Raw genomic sequence first — 8,874 nt, 5'->3', positions numbered from 1 at the left:
CTTAGCTTACCCTCCAAAAAACCAGTTCAGATGGTAGGTTAATGGGTTATAACGTTCAATGATCAAACATTGCCTTCTTGGTATACTGCAATGAAATAATGAATGCTTTCATTTGGCATGCCTAGAAATACATTTTGATTTTCTGATCTACTGCAAGTATCTTTTATCATTTAGGAAATAAATCATTAATACAAACAAGGCTGATTGTTTCAATATACAGTGATCTGTTTTGTGTGACCTTTTGGCTTTCATGCACCTTTCCCATGTTGAACTCATCACTTATTTAACAATAGTATTTGTATGCTGTTTATGGACCCCTTATCATGAGAATGGGATAGGGTTTAGTGATTTCTGACTCAAGAAAACAACTTGCAAAGCCAGTGGTGCTAAAGAGGTGACTGCCAGATATGCAGCCAAACCCGTATTTCCAACAAATCATAAACTTTGTCTCCTTGTCTCTATGAAACTGTTCCCACTTCCAGAAGGACTGATGGATGTTTACGTTGCCTCGCTTCCACCTCCCCCACCCTGACTGAAGAAGAAGAAGCAGCAAAGGTAGATTGCAGTGCCAAACAGTTATCGCTTTATTTCCTCCTGGGTGCAAAAAGTGTGTGTGTGTGGGGGGGAACCTTCTTCTGGCAGAGATGAACTCAGTTCAAAGTGTTAACCTGTTTGCTGCTTTCAATCTGTCTGGCAGGGCGCTCCAAGCCAAAGTGCTGATTTGCTGCCTGCTGGCTCATGTTTGCCTTCAACTTTCAGATGCTTGCCACTGCCCAGCACCTGAAATGCTAGAATTTTAATTATCTTTGAAAAGGGGATGGTTCTGCAACCATTTCAGACACTTTTCTATTAACATTTGACAAGATCTCAAAGCAATTGAAACATATTTAATGTGATTACAACATTAGATTGGGGTCTGAGAATTTCTGATCAAATTCCAGTTTGTCTAATTAATGCATCCCAGCACCTACTTAACTAGATTCATAACAACAAATCATTTTGAGCTATCTCCAGTGAGATGCACCCTGCCTAGACAGTGGGTAATGGATAAATGCATATATGTTTATGTTATTTCAGTGGAAATCCATGTGCCTGTTGGTAATGAATTGAAGGTTAAGTGACAATTTCTCTTCACAGCCACTCATGTTTTACACCCTGTGAACAGAAAACTGGATTAACCTTTAATTACCCCCAGTGACCTCTCAACCCTAAAACAACATTACCACTCCAATCCAGAGTATTTGCATATACTATTTTAATGAGAGAAACATCTGTTTGCATATTTGGTTTTTCTTATATTATGCAGATGAGTTGGCATTGGGCATAGCATAGACAATTGTGGGAAGATCTATTTCTCCCTCCCTCCCTCTCTGAATTGGGGTGGGGATTTTTTTTCAAGTGGTGGTAGAAATTTGGTGCCCCTCCCCATCATACTGATGAAGTCTGACTTGTATTAATTAGAACAAGAACAGTGCCAACAGCATTACATACAATGCATAATGCACAGCTGCTATGTGATCCAAATGGCAAGCAAAACACTATTCTGAATTCCAACCCTGGCTACACATACACAGATTATGTCTTGATGTGGCCTATTTTTTCATTCATAAGCAGAGTTCCCTTCTTTAGTTTAAAACACTGAATCCTTTTCGCGCCGGTTGTCTTTACATCCTTCATCAAAAAGTCTGAAGCAGTTAGGGGGAACGTTTCTAAACTCGGCATATATGTTACAAGGCTTATAGCTTAGTTTGAGACATAGTTCCATAAATGTGAGGTTGCGGTGTGTTGGCCTTCCTGGGTTAACCAGACAGGAAACATGGCTAGATGAAATGAATCTACTTTAGGCTACGATATTAACAGAATCTGGCCAAGTGTGAAGGTATAAACTTCCCATCTCCACTTTTAACTTCTATTAAGATGGTATTTCCTTAGGTTTTTTTTTTCTCTGACCATTAAGCAACTGGGAGCTCCTGCCTCCCATGTCTGATTTCTGCTTCCTAGGCAGTTCTCTTCTTCCCTTTCCTCAAGGTCATCCATGCATTCCATTACATTGTGTTCAGTGTAAATACATGCATTCCATTACATTGTGTTCTACTTCCAGGAACCCACTATCTATTTCTAATATGTGTCATAGAAAATCAATTCTGATAAGTACTTCTTTTTTCTTACCTGCTTCAAAGATACCAGCCCAGGATTTGGGATGCTGTCATTTTGCATTTGGTGAAGTAACTCCCACCCAAGGGTGAAATCCAGCAGGTTCTGACAGGTTCTGGAGAACCGGTAGTGGAAATTATGAGTAGTTCGGAGAACCGGCAAATACCACCTCTGGCTGGCCCCAAGTGGGGTGGGAATGGAGATTTTGCAATATCCTTCCCCTGCCACGCCCACCAAGCCATGCCACGCCCACCAAGCCACGCTCACAGAATGGTACTAAAAAAATTTGGATTTCACCACTGCTCCCACTCATTTGTTATTTGTCTTTTATATTTCAGAAGATTTGCAGAGGCTTTTACATAATGTTATTTTAATTCTTCATTAGAAAAATATTCTCTGCTCCTTCTAAGACTCTCCCAATTATTACCAGAACACAAGATGTGACGGATGTTTAGGGACTGCATGCTGAAGGTTAGTAGATCTTCATTTTTTGAAATAGTGATGGGAACAACCTAATGTAGTGTAAAGATCCAATCAGGTGACTCTTGATCAGCCAACTGGTAGAGCTAAAAATCTACTGGATGTACAGGTAGTCCTTGACCTTTGACCACAATTGAGCCCAAAACTTTTGTTGCTAAGTGAGACAATTGCTGAGTGAATTTTGCCCATTTTATGACTTTTTTTTTGCACTGTTAAATAAATCAGTGCAGTTGTTAAGTTAGTAACACAGTTGTTAAGTGAATCTGACTTCCCTGTTGACTTTGTCAGAAGGTTGCAAAAGGTGACCCTGGGACACTGCAACCATCATAAATATGAACCAGTTGCCAAGCATCTGAATTCTGATCATGTGACTGTGGGGATGCTGCAACTGTTATAAGTGTAAAAAACAGTCACAAGTCACTTTTTTCACTGCCGTTGTAACTTTGAAATGGTCACTAAATGAAGTGTTATAAATTGAGGCCTACCTGTAATAGTGTTGCTACAACTAGTCCAGGAATGTCAAACTCGATTTCATTGAGGGCCGCATCAGGGTTGTGTTTGACCTTGGGGGGGCAGGTGGGCGTGGCCAGAGGGGCATGGCTAGCTTGACATCACTCATGTCAGAGGCACCTGTGGTAGCTCAAGCACTCTGCCAGTGAAAACCAAGCTCTGTTTTCACTGGCAGAGAGTTGCAGGAGGCCATCGCAGCTGAGCCGAGGTGGCGCAGTGGTTAGAGTGCAGTACTGCAGCTACCTCAGCTGACTGCTAGTTCAGGAGATCAGCGGATCAAATCTCACCGGCTCAAGGTTGACTCAGCCTTCCATCCTTCCGAGGTGGGTAAAATGAGGACCCAGTTTGTTGGGGGCAATGTGCTATTTAGTATACTGTCTTTGTTGTAAGCCACCCAGAGTCGTCGGAGAGTGGGCAGCATAGAAATATGAATAATAAATAAATAAATAAATAAATAAATAAATAAATAAATAAATAAATAAATAAATAAAATAAATGAGTTTGGTAGGGCTACGCATCACCCTTCCAAGCTCCATTTTTTCTGCCAGAGGCACTGCAAACCGGTCCTTTGCTGTTTCCAGGGATACTCCGCGGGTCAGATCTAAGCACTCCGTGTGCCAGATCCTCCTCTGGGCCTTGAGTTTGATACCCCTGAGCTAGATGATGGTGGTTTTAATACCTTAAATATGACTATTGTCTACAATATTAATATTAAAAATAAGAGTAAAATGACCATTTTCACACACTGCTTTAGTAAAGTAAATGAATATTGTGTCCCTAATTTCCTAAATAGTTAGACTATAGATCCACACTTTCTGATAATTATTAGGATGGGGCTTGCAGTCCAACCATAGAGACAAAGAAGTTTATTCATTTTATTTAAAAAAGGCTTAAACATCATGCATCTTTTAAGTTCAACTCTAACATTTCATGTGTTGAAATATGAATTATGAGAAAACAAATGCGTCACACTTCTGTTGATGATTGCAAACCCCTTACGCATTAATTTCTTTATGTCTGTTTCAATCAAACGAAGATTTCTTAATTATGGAGTCTGTTTATGTGAATTTTCTAAAACGATTTAAGGAAAACATCTAGAACGCTATGCAATTAATTAAGCTGCTTTTCAATTTATTTATTCAATTTATATTCTGATATTAGATTTAGAACCATATTTGGAGCAGAATGACCTCAAGGCCATAGCCTTGCAACTATCATTACTTCAGTTTGCAACTTCTTGAAAGGGGAGAATGTGAGGAGGCAGAAAGTAAAGCATGAACTTAATTGAACATAATTTAGTCTTGACTGAAGTCCTTTGACATAAGATGTTTATTCTGCTCTAGAAGCTTTGCACCAGTGTTATCATTTTGGCTCAGATAATTTATTCCTGGCTCAGCTGTGATATATGCTGGAAATAGAATAACAAAAGAGGTAATCATTTCATTTTCAACACAGAAGCTCTGCAAAGCTTGTGGATAATGCAGGAACTCTTGTTCTCCCCAATCTCTCTTTTCCCTGATCTTTCTCATCAAGTTCCATATTCCTGTTTGTAGACAGTTTGAGTAATGCTTCTCTCTAACCCTCCCCCCCACCCCCCAGTCTAAATGCTTATTATCAGGTGGGGATAGAGTAAATGGTTGCAAAATTGTAACCTGTTCTTTTTACTTTATAGCTTTTCAAGAAGATAGTAATTGTACCAGTTAGCTTTGCAGTAACTGCAAGAAAAGCTTTTCTTCATAAGAACTAATCAGCATTTCAAGTCCCCCCCCCCTTCAAATGATCAAATATATACAATGTGGATTAAATCAACATGTTAATGCTTTAATTCCCTTTCTACCATCTTTTTTTTCTTCTCCTTTTAGCTATTTTCTTTTAAGCTCTCCAGAATTCCACTTCTTAATATTTTCCTCCCTTTCTCCCTTTCTCTTCTTTCTTCCTTTTTCTTCAATGCTCTTCTTCAATAACATCATTTGCATACGATCTGTTTATAATAGCAGATATTCTTAAAATTAACTTCTGCGTCCATTTTCTCACAAATATCCTTCAATACATCTAATATTAAAGTAGTTTGATTTATAAGAGTTAGATGAATTTAAATGTACTTCTTGAATTGTAAGCTTCAGTTTCTTCTGGTTCCTTCTAGTGTTCAATCTTTAAACGCCAATCCTATCATTTTTAAGTTGTTTTCCATGGGAAAGATTCTTATAATTAATTTAAAATCTTATTTCAAATCCCCCTGGACCCTGAGTCTGTTTATAACTTTCTAAAAACAACATCTTACTACCCTTTGTTGTCACAAAGACACCCTCCCCCCCGAACAGTATAAAAAATAATTGTTCATTCATTCATTCATTCATTCATTCATTCATTCATTCATTCATTCATTTTATATGCTGTCCATCTCATTTTGAAAAGTGACTCGTATTTACATTCCCTGGTCTTCTCCCTGTAAAAATTGACGATGAATCTTGAACTTCTCTAATTTATTGTCTAGATCAGGGGTGTCAAAATGGTGGCCCGCGGGCCGGATGCATCATATGCAGGCCATGCCCACCCTAGCTCCATGAAGGGAAAAACGTCATGAAATGTCATGTGATGGCAACGTGACCCCACGAATTTGACACTTGAGCTCTAAGTAGATGAAGAAATAGATACCTATTTAGAAATGGGTGCAACTACAATATAAATGTAAAATAAATATTTTTAAATATCTATAAATTATATCAGGACACTAGTTCCCACTGATCCTGGAAATAATATCCTTGAATATTTTAATGTTGTATCTTTCACAACAGTTTTTTTTCTTCTCCCTGCTAACGTGCAATCAATTGCAATATCACCTACAAGGTACAAATTCTAATTTATTTGCACAAATATGTTCTAGCTTCAAAGATTTTACCTTTGAATAATTTAACAAATCTCATTAGACCATATTATAGTAGGATATACATTGAAATAGAAAGGTTTTATTATTTATTTATTTATTTTATATTCCACCTATATTATTATTATAAACAACTCAAGGTGGTGAAAATATCTAATATTCCTTTTTCCTCCTATTTTATGTTTGGAGCCTGGTAAAACAAGGGTAAGATTTACAATAAAGAGCCTTTTCTGTTTTGACTTATATATCAGTTATTTTAAAATATAGTTGACCAGTTAAGTAGATCTTAGAAAAACTTTTTAACAAGAAAGCTTCACAAATATTTCTGATTTTTGAAGCTATTAAATAATCTTTTAAAACAAATCTTGAATTGGATGTAAATTTTAAAAGCACTATTTAAAATATACAGGTTATATTTTTTATATTTTATTTAAACCTTTTTTCATGTGATACATTATAGCATCAGTAAATAAAGCTCTGTCTTCAAACAAGCTCATCTTTGAACATTACAAACATTTGAGATTTAAAGTGTGAAAAAAATCACACTTCAGTGAAAGCCCTTCTTTTGTACCTTGACAAAACCCCAGCGTTTTAAAAGTATTTTTAGCCTGCTGGGATTGATCATTCTGCTAATATGGGCAACACCATGGACTCCAATAATTAGTGTAAATTGCCTTTGAATAATACAGAGCTGGGAACAACTTTTCTTGCTTAATGCTCCTTGCAAGTACATGATGAAGAGTCATTAATGGGCCTTGGAAAAACAACTAATACCTATAAATCAAAGAAGCAAATCTGTTTTTTTTTTTTAAAAAAAATGCATTTGTCAGAGAGTGTGAGTTTTAAACTAAATTGTTAACACTCCTCCCTGCTGTGGGTCATGGATTAGCTAGGGTGGGAGTTTCTTAAAGGATCTTTCACACTGACTAAGGGAGGCAGTGGGTTTCAAATACAAGTGTTTGCTTAACCCTAATCCTTACCTTCCTGACCAGCATTGCTCCAAATTTCTCTCTAATTAGGTAAAGAATTAGGAGGTGGATTAATGTGTTAGGGAGTAAGGATAAAGTGATTAGGTTATCCAGCCTATAACAGTGGAATTCTAGGTACTATGGAATTAATTTCATATCTAATAACTTTTCTGTCCTCCTCCAGAAGCACTAGAGCAGGGCATGCTCCTAAGCAATAAGAATTTATCTTCTACTAATCTTACAGCTTTATATTCTCCTGGCAGAGTTTTAGCCTGTTCCCATAGCTTTATCTTTAATGGTTACGAAGAGCCTTTCCCAAGCTGTTCTCTTATGATACTGTATCTAAGCGGTCTCTATAAACCACATCAAGATATATTGATCTGCAAGTGCTACTACAAATTTAAGAAGCTTTGCTTTGCAGGTTATGCCTCTCTCTCTCTCTCTGTGTGTGTTTTTTTTTTCCAGGACAGTTGAGAGAGAAATGTGGATTTAAAATAGATTCACTGAATGCCTTTATTTATGGGTCTGTGGAGTGATCAAATGAAGCATCTCCCCATATTGAAACAGTTGATTTAGGAATATCTGGGGATTTTTTTCAGTTGTATTTTGAAAATCTTTAGGCTATATTTGAACGAGGATCACATGAATTTATTAGGATCATTTCTTACTATCTTCTCTGTCTGCCAAATTTTCCAAAGGCATCATTTATTTGTGGATTTTACATTTCTGTAGGATTAGTCCTACATAATTATTTTTCCTTGTGAACTCTGCTTTTTCAACCTTATTTTCAGCATGGTTTAGAAATTATGTTGACATTCTAAAAATGATAAATCATTTTTTTTGTTATTGTTGCAAACTGTGTGAGCATACTGTTGTTCTCTTAGGCTTTCCTATTGCACAGTCCTCTTTGTTGGTCTTAGTTCTGAAAAAAACAAAACGATTCTCTCCCTCCTACATGAAGACCTCCCATAGAATGTAATCAAAATATGGTGGTCAATGTCCAGAAAGATGATTGTGCATTGAACATGTTGGTAGCTACACACACATTCCTCAGAGAACCTCATTACGGACATAAGTGGAAGAAGCTATCCCCAACTTAAAGAATTTGTATTTTTTAATTTTAATTTGAGCATTTTTCTCAAACAACAATAACAAAACCACTCTACTCCCAAACTGAAAAAGAATGGTAGGAAAAAAAAAATAATGAAAACAAATTTTCACTACATGGATATAATACATTGGTTGAACATTTTCACACTGAATTGATTGAACTGATACTACATGATACCTGGAGCTAAAAGCATGATATCTATCTGCTTCTTGGTTGTTGTAACTGCACATAATTTTATCCATTTCTCAATTATGGATATCCTTCTGTGGACCAAAGAGATTTGTCAAGGGAGAGCCTTGATAGTACAGTGGTTTAAGCACCCTGTTATTAACACAGCTGCCTGCAATTTACTGCTGGTTCGAATCTTTCCAAGGCTCAAGGTTGACTCAGCCTTCCATCCTTTCTAAGGTAGGTGAAATGAGGACCCAGTTTGTGGGGGCAATAAGCTGACTTTGTATAAATATACAAAAGTATGAAGCCTATTGCTTAACGCATTGTAAGCCGCCCTGAGTCTCCGGAGAAGGGCGGCATATAAATCAAATTAAAAAAAAAATACATTATCACTGAAGTTGGCTGAAATATAAATATTCTGTAGCAGTGTACATAATAATTACTGAATCAACCAGCATCTCCGTGACTTTGAATTACAGAGGATACTACATCAACAAAGCAAGAGTTTTATAGTGGCCAGGTGGAATGCATCTTCCTGTTGAAGATACAAGCCAGAACCATTCTTGGAGAATGATGAAATTCCTCCTTAAGGATTA

The 8,874-nt window shown here is 37.0% G+C and overlaps 1 long non-coding RNA gene across 1 annotated transcript in view; it reads left to right on the top strand.

Moving 5' to 3' along the window:
- Nucleotides 1-494: 494 nt before the first annotated feature.
- The window catches only part of LOC132709451 (uncharacterized), a 66,206-nt gene continuing 57,826 nt past the window's right edge, over nt 495-8,874 (top strand). Inside the window, exon 1 of the long non-coding RNA XR_015728666.1 lies at nt 495-555. This is a non-coding gene — a long non-coding RNA (uncharacterized LOC132709451). The remainder of the gene's footprint in view (nt 556-8,874) is intronic.

The sequence above is a fragment of the Pantherophis guttatus genome, chromosome 6 (genome assembly GCF_059756535.1).
Source record: "Pantherophis guttatus breed Tessera chromosome 6, ASM5975653v1, whole genome shotgun sequence".
In the NCBI taxonomy this organism is placed as follows: domain Eukaryota; kingdom Metazoa; phylum Chordata; class Lepidosauria; order Squamata; family Colubridae; genus Pantherophis; species Pantherophis guttatus.
The sequence above is the reverse complement of the archived record's forward strand: the minus strand, read 5'-3'. Positions and strand labels throughout refer to the sequence as shown.